Genomic DNA, 14,293 nt, shown 5'->3' with positions numbered 1-14,293 from the left:
CCTACAATAAAAATCAAAAATACTGACCCATGACATGGTACAGCCTGGGGAAGTGAGGTGACCATCCCGACACTGACCTGAGGACAGACCAGTACTGGGCCCCGGCTCCCCCGCCCACTCCCTCCTGCCCAGCCCGCCCTGTCCCTGGCTCCCTTCCGCCTGGGCCCATCTGACTTCACATGAGCTGCTCCTTTCTTTGCTCCCAGTCGCCACCTCCCTCCATTCCAGCCCCTGCCCCAGCTGTATCAGGGACAGAGCTAGTGGCCCTGAAATGGGACCAAGAGACCTGGCCCGAGCCCTGCCTGCATCTGTCTCTGGGCCGGGAACCCGGGGAAACCCTTCCCCCACGCTGGTCTCCTGACTGATGTGGGGCCAAGCACCCCAACCTGGCTGCCCTTGGTCTCCGGGAGGCCACGTGAGCGTGTCCACATTTGGAAGACGGTCACGCTGCACGCTTCTCACGCGGCATTCTTCTGTGTCCACGTTGTGATTCAATAAAGTGGTTTATCAAAAATTCCCAATTAACTTCCATTAGCAAGGAGGCTTCCAACCAAGAGAAACGGAGACGATCTATCTCGCAGGGAAACTTTATTACCTCCGACTTTTAAACGGGACAGTCATTTATTATGTGCTGCCTGTATGCAGCTGGCAGAGCCCCCCGTGGGGCCGGGAGGGGGGGTGCTCAGCGGAACTCATAGTTGGGTGAGTTGATGAACATTTAAGCTTTTAAACATTGACCTTCAGGCCCTTTGCATTCCAGAACACTGAAGAATGACACTGGTTTTCTATTTTTAATGGACTTGCAATAAAAGAAATCATCTAAAGCATTTTTTTTTTAAATGGCATTTTTAATTTCATATTTCAAGTCATCCCGTGAAGGGAAGACAGATAAACTTTTAAAAGAGAAGATCAAAAGATAGAGCCATCATAAAAATCAAGATAACCATCTTCATGTCGCAGATATTAGGAGTGAGGCAGTGTCCCCAAGTGTCCCCCAGGGCTGTGGGCTCTGAGCCAGCCACAAATGACCCCCTCATTCTGGGGCAGGGCCAGCAGGCGACTCAACTGGAGAGAGGGAGAGAGAGAGACTGGAGAGAGGAAGGGCTGCTCAGGACGAGGGGAAAACTGGCCCCCAACGCAGGGACAGAGCTGATGCTGATAAAGACCATCAAGGACCTTGACCGCGGGCTAGGAAACCACGCCAGATGCAACGGAAATAATGAAAGGATCTGCAAATGATTTTTAAATAAAAATGTTTAGGTTCGTCAAAGACATTAGAAACTGTGAAACCTCAAGTGGCTCTAAAGAACTAAAAACAGGTGTTTGAGGGGAAGAATCCATCGGAAATCCTGCAAGCTGACGTGGGGTCACTGAAAGTGGCAACAGCAGACAGAACGCACGCGTCTGCATCCACTGGAGGGGAAATGAGTGAGGTGTCAGGTGGGACCGAGAATGCGGTACCGAGCTACGCAGGTGGGACAGACCGGTCAGAAGTGACAATGACGAGGCGTGACAGGCAGATGGAGACTCTCCAGAAGGAACAGCGAAACGACAAGAGCGGACAGTTCTCAAGAATGAAAGAGAGAAGTGGATTTCAGACCCCAACCCCTGCGCAGGGTGACAAAGCGACGATTCACTCTCAGACACTCCAGGACGAAACCGCAGCACGTCGGGAAGTAAGGAGGAACCTGGAAAGCTACCAAGCTGAACACCGCCGGCCTTCCAGGTTCTCTACCCTGCTAAACTGTCCCCAAGAAAGGCATCACGTAGATACGATCCCACGAGCAGACCCTAAGAAAGAGTTTTCCTCCCACAAACCATCCCTGGAAAAAATGACCCAAGGGTGGATTTCAGCAGGAGGAAAGTCAATTCGTGGGGAAAGAGGATAAGACTATAAGAACAACGGTGAGCTAGATAGTGAATTGAATCACTGTCAATTACGAAAATAACAGTGACTAATTCAATGTGTTAATAAGGTGGAACTGAAATTATAAAGCAATAACAAAGACGAGAGGCAAGAAAGTTCAGGGAAAGTTGATCTTGCCGAGGATGGACGCACTGAATGACCTCCAACTTCACTGTGAAGATTCATCATTAAATGTCTGTGTCCCAGGGCCTACAGCTTCCAGACCAACAGAGGGGAGAGAGTTGAAATACTCACCAACCCACCCAAGACAGGAAGGGGAGGCGGGACGCATGGTGAATGGAAACCACAAAATCAGGTGGCAGAGTCCAAACACACGGGTCGTGGAGAAAGGCGTGAAGTGAGGCTCGAGCACACCAACTCTAGATACCGCCACGGGTATGGGCACTGGCAAATGAAAAGTACCAGTTTACAAACGTAAAGGTACAGAACAGAAGGCCAGTGGTCAGCCCAGAGAAAGACGAGGTCCCAGGGCTGGTACGAGGGTCTTTGTTGTCCCGGGGAACTTACCTCCTTTTTCCCACCACACACACCTTGACTGACTCATTTATTCAGCTCACCTACGTATCCACTTGTTTATTTGCAGGTAACACTGTTGTTAAGTGGGGGAGGGCGGGAAGGTGAGCTCTTGGCCCCACTGCACTAGGAGGTGGACACCTGGGAAGACAGAGGTCCCCATTTTTTCCTGACTCTTGAAACAGCACTTTCTCGGGTCTGCATTCGAGGGCCTGGAACACCTCTTCCCTGGGTCTGGCCTGGGAGGTTGGTTGGTGACCTGGTGGGCTCCACCCTTGGGGTTTTCAACAGTGACCTGCTCTGGGCAGGTGTGTCAGGAAGGGACGCCAGATCAGTGAAGCCAGGTGCAGGAGAGGGGCACAACTCCTCCCCCACCTCTTTCTAGGGGCACTGAGGGTGACGAACACTGTCCTCGGGCCAGGTTCTGTGGCCCCCAGGACACTCTTCAAACATGTGAATCAGGGGGCGGGACCCACTGTTTTGGCTGAGACCCCAGAAGAGACCAACCCAGGAAATCCTGTGACTGCACAGAGTCACCTCCCGTCCTCTGAGGCAGAATGTTGCCTGGTTCAACTGTCCCCAGAGGCCACCAGGGCTGTGGAAGCACCTCGACAATGGGATGACCCCAAGACCTTGACTTACCCAGGAATGACCCAGCCCATGCTCTCCCAGTCCCCTGTCCTATGACCTCGGGGGTGTTGCAGGGCCCAAGGCAGAAGCTGGGGACGGCGGCGCTGGCTTTGGGGTGGGGCGGGCAGCAGCTGGAGGACTGCCTTGAGGAAGAGGAAGAGGACCCGAGAGACCCTGCAGCCCAGGGGAAGTTAGAGGGCAGGCCTGGGGTCAGCAGGGGCTGGCACATTTCCAAGGGGAGCTGCCCTGGGTACCCAGCAAGTGGCCCAGGTGCATGGGTCCCAGCCACTCCCACATGGCCCAGGGACAGAGCCAGAAAGGACCATGGGACTGTGACAGTGGACATCTCAATAGGAACCAGAGAAGGACAGTGGCCAGGACTCCCTTTGGCAGGCCTGGGACCTCCACAGTGGTAGTGGCTAGGGGACAGGGGGACGGGAGCCCTCATGGCTGAGATGGACTCCCATCACCCTGCAGGTTGGGGTCTGGTTTGGAGATACAGAGGCTGTGGGTTGCAGCCGCCCCCCGAGTTGGCAGGCTGAGGTTCAGGCTCGCTCCGGCCACACGCAGAGACAGGATCTGCTTAAGCCAAATGACCCCCAACCTTGGACGGACACCCGGTCACTGAGGATCAGATGGACATGGCTCCAGCAGGGCTGCCTGTCAGGGGCCTTGGTTGCTTCCAACCAGAGGCTGAACTCAGCCACGGGGAGAGGAGGCTGCTGTGCGGGCCCCTGCGGGGTCTCCAGGCTGCCCAGAAGGCTCTGGGAGGCAGCGTCCTACCACAGTGAGCTCAGGTGAGCCGCCGCACCTCCCCGAGCCTCAGCTCTTCATCTTTACATGGGACGACAGTCCACCATCCACCGTGCAAGGGCTCAAGCACCGAGGAAGGGCCCCCCTGGGGCTCGGCTGCAGGAGGAGCTTGTGAGGGCTGCTGAGATCAGGATCCAGGGCCTCCTGCCGCGCCCCTCCACTCCCTGCCCCACTGTGGGTCAGGGGCTCCCACAGGCAAAGAGCCGCCTTTTCCATGCAGGGATGTTGGACAGGGGAGGACCCAGGGCAGACCCAGGGCAGACCCAGGGCAGACCCAGGGGAGGACCCAGGGCAGACCCAGGGGAGAACTCCAGGGGAGGACCCAGGGCAGACCCCAGGGGAGGACCCAGGGGAGGACCCAGGGCAGGACCCAGGGGAGGACCCAGGGCAGACCCAGGGCAGGACCCAGGGCAAACCCAGGGCAGACCCAGGGGAGACCCCAGGGCAGACCCCAGGGGAGGACCCAGGGCAGACCCAGGGCAGGACCCAGGGCAAACCCAGGGCAGACCCAGGGGAGACCCCAGGGGAGGACCCAGGGCAGACCCCAGGGGAGGACCCAGGGGAGGACCCAGGGCAGACCCCAGGGGAGGACCCAGGGGAGGACCCAGGGGAGGACCCAGGGGAGGACCCAGGGCAGACCCAGGGGAGAACTCCAGGGGAGGACCCAGGGGAGGACCCAGGGCAGGACCCAGGGCAGACCCCAGGGGAGGACCCAGGGCAGACCCAGGGAGGACCCAGGGGAGGACCCAGGGCAGGACCCAGGGCAGACCCAGGGGAGACCCCAGGGGAGGACCCAGGGCAGACCCCAGGGGAGGACCCAGGGCAGACCCAGGGCAGGACCCAGGGCAAACCCAGGGCAGACCCAGGGGAGACCCCAGGGGAGGACCCAGGGCAGACCCCAGGGGAGGACCCAGGGCAGACCCCAGGGGAGGACCCAGGGGAGGACCCAGGGCAGACCCAGGGGAGGACCCAGGGGAGGACCTAGGGCAGGACCCAGGGCAGACCCCAGGGGAGGACCCAGGGCAGACCCAGGGCAGGACCCAGGGGAGGACCCAGGGCAGACCCAGGGCAGACCCAGGGGAGGACCCAGGGGAGGACCCAGGGGAGGACCCAGGGCAGGACCCAGGGCAGGACCCAGGGGAGGACCCAGGGCAGACCCAGGGGAGGACCCAGGGCAGACCCAGGGCAGACTCCAGGGGAGGACCCAGGGCAGACCCAGGGGAGAACCCAGGGCAGGACCCAGGGCAGGACCCAGGGCAGACCCCAGGGGAGGACCCAGGGCAGACCCAGGGCAGACCCAGGGGAGAACCCAGGGCAGGACCCAGGGCAGGACCCAGGGCAGGACCCAGGGGAGGACCCAGGGCAGACCCAGGGGAGGACCCAGGGCAGGACCCAGGGCAGGACCCAGGGCAGACCCCAGGGGAGGACCCAGGGCAGACCCAGGGGAGGACCCAGGGCAGGACCCAGGGGAGGACCCAGGGCAAACCCAGGGGAGGACCCAGGGGAGGACCTAGGGAAGGACCCAGGGCAGACCCCAGGGGAGGACCCAGGGCAGACCCAGGGCAGACCCAGGGGAGGACCCAGGGCAGACCCAGGGCAGACCCAGGGGAGGACCCAGGGGAGGACCCAGGGCAGGACCCAGGGCAGGACCCAGGGCAGACCCAGGGGAGGACCCAGGGGAGGACCCAGGGGAGGACCCAGGGCAGACCCCAGGGGAGGACCCAGGGCAGACCCAGGGGAGGACCCAGGGCAGGACCCAGGGCAGGACCCAGGGCAGACCCCAGGGGAGGACCCAGGGCAGACCCAGGGGAGGACCCAGGGCAGACCCAGGGCAGACCCAGGGGAGGACCCAGGGCAGGACCCAGGGCAGACCCAGGGGAGGACCCAGGGCAGACCCCAGGGGAGGACCCAGGGCAGGACCCAGGGCAGACCCAGGGCAGACCCCAGGGGAGGACCCAGGGCAGACCCAGGGGAGGACCCAGGGCAGGACCCAGGGGAGGACCCAGGGGAGGACCCAGGGCAGACCCCAGGGGAGGACCCAGGGGAGGACCCAGGGCAGACCCAGGGGAGGACCCAGGGCAGACCCCAGGGGAGGACCCAGGGCAGACCCAGGGCAGACCCAGGGGAGGACCCAGGGCAGACCCAGGGCAGACCCAGGGGAGGACCCAGGGGAGGACCCAGGGCAGGACCCAGGGGAGGACCCAGGGCAGACCCAGGGGAGAACCCAGGGCAGGACCCAGGGCAGGACCCAGGGCAGGACCCAGGGGAGGACCCAGGGCAGACCCAGGGGAGGACCCAGGGCAGAACCCAGGGCAGGACCCAGGGCAGACCCCAGGGGAGGACCCAGGGCAGACCCCAGGGGAGGACCCAGGGCAGGACCCAGGGCAGGACCCAGGGCAAACCCAGGGGAGGACCCAGGGGAGGACCTAGGGCAGGACCCAGGGCAGACCCCAGGGGAGGACCCAGGGCAGACCCAGGGCAGACCCAGGGGAGGACCCAGGGCAGACCCAGGGCAGACCCAGGGGAGGACCCAGGGCAGGACCCAGGGCAGGACCCAGGGGAGGACCCAGGGCAGACCCAAGGGAGGACCCAGGGCAGGACCCAGGGCAGGACCCAGGGCAGACCCCAGGGGAGGACCCAGGGCAGACCCAGGGGAGGACCCAGGGCAGGACCCAGGGCAGGACCCAGGGCAGACCCCAGGGGAGGACCCAGGGCAGACCCAGGGGAGGACCCAGGGCAGGACCCAGGGCAGACCCAGGGGAGGACCCAGGGCAGGACCCAGGGCAGACCCAGGGGAGGACCCAGGGCAGACCCCAGGGGAGGACCCAGGGCAGGACCCAGGGCAGACCCAGGGCAGACCCCAGGGGAGGACCCAGGGCAGACCCAGGGGAGGACCCAGGGCAGGACCCAGGGGAGGACCCAGGGCAGGACCCAGGGCAGACCCCAGGGGAGGACCCAGGGGAGGACCCAGGGCAGACCCAGGGGAGGACCCAGGGCAGGACCCAGGGCAGGACCCAGGGCAGACCCCAGGGGAGGACCCAGGGCAGACCCAGGGGAGAACCCAGGGCAGGACCCAGGGCAGGACCCAGGGCAGGACCCAGGGGAGGACCCAGGGCAGACCCAGGGGAGGACCCAGGGCAGGACCCAGGGCAGGACCCAGGGGAGGACCCAGGGCAGACCCAGGGGAGGACCCAGGGCAGGACCCAGGGCAGGACCCAGGGCAGACCCCAGGGGAGGACCCAGGGCAGACCCAGGGGAGGACCCAGGGCAGGACCCAGGGCAGACCCCAGGGGAGGACCCAGGGCAGACCCAGGGGAGGACCCAGGGCAGACCCAGGGCAGACCCAGGGGAGGACCCAGGGCAGGACCCAGGGGAGGACCCAGGGCAGACCCCAGGGGAGGACCCAGGGGAGGACCCAGGGCAGACCCAGGGGAGGACCCAGGGGAGGACCTAGGGCAGGACCCAGGGCAGACCCAGGGGAGGACCCAGGGCAGGACCCAGGGGAGGACCCAGGGCAGGACCCAGGGCAGACCCCAGGGGAGGACCCAGGGGAGGACCCAGGGCAGACCCAGGGGAGGACCCAGGGCAGGACCCAGGGCAGGACCCAGGGCAGACCCCAGGGGAGGACCCAGGGCAGACCCAGGGGAGAACCCAGGGCAGGACCCAGGGCAGGACCCAGGGGAGGACCCAGGGCAGACCCAGGGGAGGACCCAGGGCAGGACCCAGGGCAGACCCCAGGGGAGGACCCAGGGCAGACCCAGGGGAGGACCCAGGGCAGGACCCAGGGCAGGATCCAGGGCAGACCCCAGGGGAGGACCCAGGGCAGACCCAGGGGAGGACCCAGGGCAGGACCCAGGGGAGGACCCAGGGCAGACCCAGGGGAGGACCCAGGGGAGGACCCAGGGGAGGACCCAGGGCAAACCCAGGGGAGGACCCAGGGGAGGACCTAGGGCAGGACCCAGGGCAGACCCCAGGGGAGGACCCAGGGCAGACCCAGGGCAGACCCAGGGGAGGACCCAGGGCAGACCCAGGGCAGACCCAGGGCAGGACCCAGGGGAGGACCCAGGGCAGGACCCAGGGCAGGACCCAGGGGAGGACCCAGGGCAGACCCAGGGGAGGACCCAGGGCAGGACCCAGGGCAGGACCCAGGGCAGACCCCAGGGGAGGACCCAGGGCAGACCCAGGGGAGGACCCAGGGCAGACCCAGGGCAGACCCAGGGGAGGACCCAGGGGAGGACCCAGGGCAGGACCCAGGGCAGACCCAGGGGAGGACCCAGGTCAGACCCCAGGGGAGGACCCAGGGCAGGACCCAGGGCAGGACCCAGGGCAGACCCCAGGGGAGGACCCAGGGCAGACCCAGGGGAGAACTGCAGGGGAGGACCCAGGGGAGGACCCAGGGCAGGACCCAGGGCAGACCCCAGGGGAGGACCCAGGGCAGACCCAGGGGAGAACTGCAGGGGAGGACCCAGGGCGGACCCAGGGAAATGGTGTGTCTGGTGCCTTCCAGGAGAAGCATGGCGAGGCCGAGGGACAGCTGGTGATGGTGAAGGGGGCAGAACCGAAATGATGGAACTGGCAGGAAGTGGTACAGGGAGGTGGGGATGAGGGGAGAGAGAATGTGACAGGTGAGGGAGGTGAGGGGATGCCAAGGTGATGAAGGTAGAAGAAGACGGGTGGGGAGGTGATGGTTGTGAGTGAGGTAATGAGATGTGGAGGTGAGGGGATGTGGAGGAGATGGGATGTGGAGGTGAGGGAATGGGAGGTGAGGGAATGGGAGGTGAGGGAATGGGAGGTGAGGGGATGGGAGGTGAGGGGATGGGAGGTGAGGGGATGGGAGATGAGGGGATGGGGAGGTAATAGAGTGGAGGAGGTGAGGGGATGGGGAGGCGAGGGGATGGGAGGTGAGGAATGGGAGGTGAGGGGATGGGAGGTGAGGGGATGGGAGGTGAGGGGATGGGAGGTGAGGGGATGGGAGGTGAGGAGATGGGGAGATGAGGGAATGGGAGGGGAGGGGATGGGGAGGTAATAGAATGGGAAGTGAAGGGATGGGAAGTGAAGGGATGTGGAGGTGAGGGAATGGGAGGTGAGGGAATGGGAGGTGAAGAATGGAGAGGTGAGGGGATGGGAAATGAGGGGATGGGAGGTGAGGGTTGGGGAAGGGAGGAGGTGGGGAGGTGAGGGGATGGCAGGTGAAGAATGGAGAGGTGAGGGATGGGGAAGTGATGGGATGGGAGGTGAGGGGATGGGAGGTGAAGAATGGAGAGGTGAGGGATGGGAAGGTGAGGGGACGGGAGGTGAGGGGACGGGAGGTGAGGGATGAGCTGCGGTGTGAGGTCACGGGTGCCTCTGCCTCTTGCTGGCCCAGGTGCAGGCTGTGGAGCCCCCACCCACTGGGAAGCCCCCCTCGGGTGGTCCTCCCTGCCAGGCGGCCCCACCCAGCTAGCGCCCTGTGGTTCAGCCATTAGGCAGCAAAGCCCCTCAGGAGTCTTCCGCCTGTCCTGCCTCCCAGTGTCACGTAGCATCGTCCTACACCCTTCTCTGGGGAGTGGGGTGGATGCTGAGCTTGTCCCCAGCTGGTGGCTCCAGGGGACAGGGGCGGGCTCCCGGGGTGCCTGGGGCCCCACATGGCAGCAGACAGAGCAGGCCCTCCAGGGGTGTCCCGTACTCCACAGGGCCCAGGCCCGGACTCCACATTTAGAGAGCCCAGCTGAGGGTCCACCCCTGGTGGTCTCCTGGGCCTCTGGCAGGAGGTGAGGGAACACCACTTCTCCAGCCCTCCACTCCCTGCGGGTTCCAGCCGCCGTCCTGGGCCCGGCCTTGGCTCTGGGCTCCAGGGGCTTCTACAGACCCCAAGCGCCTCATGCCCAGAGGGGAACTGCGGGAGGTCACATGGCCACTTGCCAGTGTGCCAGTCCTCTGGGGTCCCCTGCAGCCTCGGCGGGACCTTCTGCACCTCTGTGTCCACGTGGGGATGGCCCAGTGCTGTCTGGACCGACCAGTCTGCCGCACCCCACATCCCAGCGCCGGCTGCTCCCAGCTGGGTGGGCGAGGGAAGAAGGAGCCATTGCTCTCCACCTTGACTCTGCACTGAAAGGCTCCATGGGCCAGGCCTCCTGGGAGAGGCCTGTGGGTCCTGACTGCAGGGGACATGCCCGGAGCTCACGGGGTGCCCGTCCGTGCCAGGCGGCAAGCTGACCCGGCTTCAGTCAGCAGGAAGTGACTCAGCCCTCCAAAATTACAGGCTGTGCGGAGACGGGGTGGGGGCACTGTGGGGGGAGGCACCCAGGAGGGCCCAGGCACAGCTGGGTGAAGGAGAGGGGCAGAGACAGGAGTGGGTGCAGGGCCTCTGCCACCCGTGACCAGGCCACACCTCCCAGGCCACGGAAAGCCCCCCCAACCGGGGCTGAGGACCCAGAAAGGTGGGGGCCCAGAGCCGGGCCTTGCAGGAGATGGGCGTCTGCAGGTGGGGGAGTTCACTTCCCCAGAGCAGAGGTCCAGAGCCCGGCCCGCCCCTGCGGCACACCAGGGCCCTCTGAGCCTCAGCTCCCCACCTGTGACAGAGAGCATGCCACACACCTTCCTGGTTCTGCAGGGTCCCCTGGAGGCGGCTGGAAAGTGCTTTCTCCCTGCAGCCCTGGCCCTGAGCTCCAGGGCTGAGCTGGGAATGGCTGGCTCCCAGGGGAGGGCGGGTCTGGCTCACTGACCTGCTCCCACGGCCCACCCCACCAGCGGTACATCAGGAGGCAGGGTTCCTGACTATGGGAGAAAACAAAATCGGATGAAGAGAATTGGCCTCTGGGGCTGTGGGGAGTCTCACCACTAAACACTGGGCTGCACACAGAGAAATACCTTCATCTTCATCCCGTGACGGCTCCTCCGACCTTAGGGGTCCGCAGAAAGAGAGAGAGGAGCACCACTGGGAGAAGCCGTTCCAATGAGGCAGGGGGTCAGGTTTCGGGGGGCTGAGTCCAGCTTCCTGATGTCCGCTGTCAGCAGGTTGACCGACTTCTAGGAAGGCCACACCCAAAGGCAGAGCAGGAGAAGGGGACACACAGAGGGCGTTTCCACGGAACATTCTGTCCCAAACAGGGCAAAGGGGTAGGATTACAAAGGAGCAGGTGAGTGTCTCAAGCTGGGACAAGGCCCAAGTCACCACAAAACGTAGTGATTGGCCAGAGCCTGTGCTTCAGGACGGGAAGGCGTGGTCATTCAGAGCGCTTGCCCACATGGGGTCCCTTTCTTCCCGCCCATCCCCGAGAAGCTGCCTTGGCAGACCCTCCCTGAGGACCCCCAGAGGTGCTGACGCTGCTCGGTGGCAGAGGTCCGGGTGACCAGGAGTGGGAGGCTGAGCAGGTTCTGAAGACCTCCTCGGCCTCTGGAGCAAGGTCTGTGCAGAGCTGAGGGCTTATCAGGCCTCCAGCTGTGGCCTCCACCGAGGAGCCCAGCAGTCGGCCAGGGCCAGGGCCAAGGACCTGCCCAAGACGCCCGTAGATGCCCATGCTCCTGCTTGCTGTGAGTGTACTCCTGGCTGGAGAAAGGAGCTGGGGTCCAGAGGCCCACGGGCCAGCTCCCAGGCCTTGTCCTTCCAGCTCTCCCCTGCCCACTCAGGGCCGGCACGGCTGTCCGCGTCCCCTCCCCCACAACACGGGCGCCATTGTCTCGGGAGGCCAGCGGTCCCACTGTGGGAGTCTCCGAGCCCCGGCTTCTTCTAGCCCTAGCTGCTCTCTGCTCTTCCCTGGGAGCCCCTGACTGCCTCTCCCTGGCCAGTGCCCAGGGTCCAGCTGATTCCTACAGGATGGATCCCTGGGGCCCACTGCCACGAAGAGCCACTGCTAAACCTCCAGGTGGCGCGGGACAATCAACAGCAGGACATCTAGGACACCCCCCACCCAAAAGCTGGATCCAGGCGCTCCCAACCCCCCATCCTGCAGCCCTGCAGGCCCAGAACCTCCTCGCTGGCTAGAAAATCCCCCTGCCAAAGACACTGCACCGGAGGAAGTGGGAGACGTGGATCAGGGAGTCCCGCACCCAGGAAGTGCCCTCTGACCCAGTGGGCCAGGCACACGCACCCCGCACCTAGGGGCCACACAGGCCCAGCCTAGGGAGACTCTAGGAGGAGTCCCAGCAGCAGCTCCTGAACCAGCAAACCTAAAGGTCCCCCGCGAAGGCTCCGAGAACCAGATTGTCCCACGAGAGCAGGCCAGGCCCTGCAGGCTGAACCCGACCAGGGCAACTGCTGCTCACAGGAAAAATCAGAGGAGCCCGAGCCTCCGGACACCACAGCTAAACGTGCAGGGTGCAGTCAGACTTAGCCATCATCCGGGACCCAGGAGAACCACAACGTGAAAGGGAAGGTTCGAAACCCGCACCAGCATCCGGACGAACCGGGTGTGAGAACCACGTGACCAGGATGTTAAAGAAGTGTACAAATGGCTCAAGGCCGTTTTGTTTAGGGATATAATGACCAGAAGACGGGTCTGCACTAGGTGAGTGGACGGGCCACGTGCTTTCCCATGTCTTTATCTGCCTGGTTGAAATGGGATGCAGCCTGTGAGCAGGGTTTGACCCTGAGGCCATCCGAAGGCACTGAGGGGGAAGGGGAGGACACGGGGTCTGTTGGGGGTACCTCTCTGACGGCCGGAGGAGAGTCACTGCTAGGGGCAGGGGCCAGGGTGGGGAACCCCGTGACTCATTTGGGAGAGAGGGAGAGGCTGGACCAGGGCGCGGCCGAGAGGACAGAAGAGGGGCTCCCTAGCTGGGGGCGGTGGCAGGAAATGGAGCTTAGAGACTGAGGGGGTCGGGAGGGAGAGGGTGTTCAAGTTGGGCCTGGACAGGTGGTGGCCAAGGGGTCCCTCTCCGAGTGGGAGACTGCTGTGCGGCAGAGCCGACCTTCAGTGATGAAGAGAACTTCTTCTTGGTGGGTGCAGGGCTCGGGGGCCTGTGGTTTCAAGGGGCGATTCTGAGCTGCAGCTTAGGAGCCCCGTCGGAGGAGCTGGGTTCCGAATAAGGTACCAGGTGCAGGTGGCTGAGGCCGGCGGGTGGCAGACACTTTGCTGACACGGTGCCCAGGAGGGGAAGGTGGAGCCTCAGGCCTGGGCCTGAGGGGAGGCAGGAGGGAGTGCGAGGGGGCGGGAGGCGCTGCTCCAGGAGACCAGGGGCAAGAGCTTGAAATGGGCCGAGTGTCCAGGCCATGAGGACCTCGAGGACCACCTCAGGGAGGCCAGGACCTGGAGGAGAGTCGGCCCAGAGCAGAGCTGTGAGGGAGGAGGGCCTGGGGGAGGCGCTGGTGTCGTGGCTGGAGCAGGGAGGGCCTGGTGACGGTGCGGGGTCCCCCTCCCCTGCCTGGACTTAAGCCAGCAGAGGACAGCTTCGCAAGTGGGAAGGACTGCGTGCTGGGCCAGGGGCCACTGTGGCCGCTGCAGCCTCTGGATCAGCCCAGAGCCCAAAGCCGGGTGTTTCCCTGCCGTGCACAGACGCGCGGACTCCGGCAGGTGGCGCTGTCGCCTCTGGAACCGGCCTGACCCTCCCTGGGCGGCGGGTGGAGCAGGGCAAGCCTGGGACAGCGGGTCATCGCGGGGCTCTCCCTCTGCCATCGCCACCCTGGGCACCCACACTGTTTTCCGAGAGCCCCTGCCCCAGATCTATCCATGCTGCCGGCTGTCCTCCCTCCCAAGTCCCCGCCACAGGCCGTGTCAACTGGAGTCCTGCACCCACCTCCTTCTGGGCGCAGGAGTCACCCTTCATGCCAAGCCGACCCCAGCATTCCCTTCTCATCGCCCGGTCCCTGACCGAGGCCAGGTGGTTCCCGGGGGAGGGGGGCGGAGGGGCCATCAGGATATTTGGGCAGGACACAGGGACCCTTGGGATCCCGCAGCTGCTGTGTGTGGGAGAGCCCGTCCTCACATCAGGCTTGGGTTCAAGTCCCGACCACACACTCGGGCCCCCTGGACAGTTCCTCCACTTGTGTCCCCTGAGGTGGTGACATCAGCTGGGGGAGCTGGCGAGGGGTGTCATGGATGTCCCTGGAACCTAGGGGCTCGGATGGCTGCAGTTATCTGGAGAGACCTGTGCCACGCCCTGAAGCCTTTTTGCTGGCTGATTTGGGGACGAGTTGGGCCAGCTGTGTCCCCATCTGAAGAGGAGAGAGTGACCAAGTGCCATCAGCACTGCAGAGAAGAGGGAGGAGGGACACAGGACCCAGCCAGGGCACGAGAGGGAGAGCGGGCAGTTATTGGGGGTCCCTGCTGCCACATGCATGCACGTGTGCGTGCAGACACAGATGGGCACACAGGAGCCCGGGCACACACCCCTCTCCCTCCTTCCCTGGCGGCTGCAGTCTCCACCTCTACTGACAGGGGGCAGCAGCGCGCCTCAACTCCAAACAGGCCACTGGCCAGCTGCTGCCTGCTG

The sequence above is a fragment of the Urocitellus parryii genome, chromosome 7, assembly GCF_045843805.1.
Source record: "Urocitellus parryii isolate mUroPar1 chromosome 7, mUroPar1.hap1, whole genome shotgun sequence".
NCBI lineage: Eukaryota > Metazoa > Chordata > Mammalia > Rodentia > Sciuridae > Urocitellus > Urocitellus parryii.
This window is presented reverse-complemented; position numbering follows the sequence as displayed.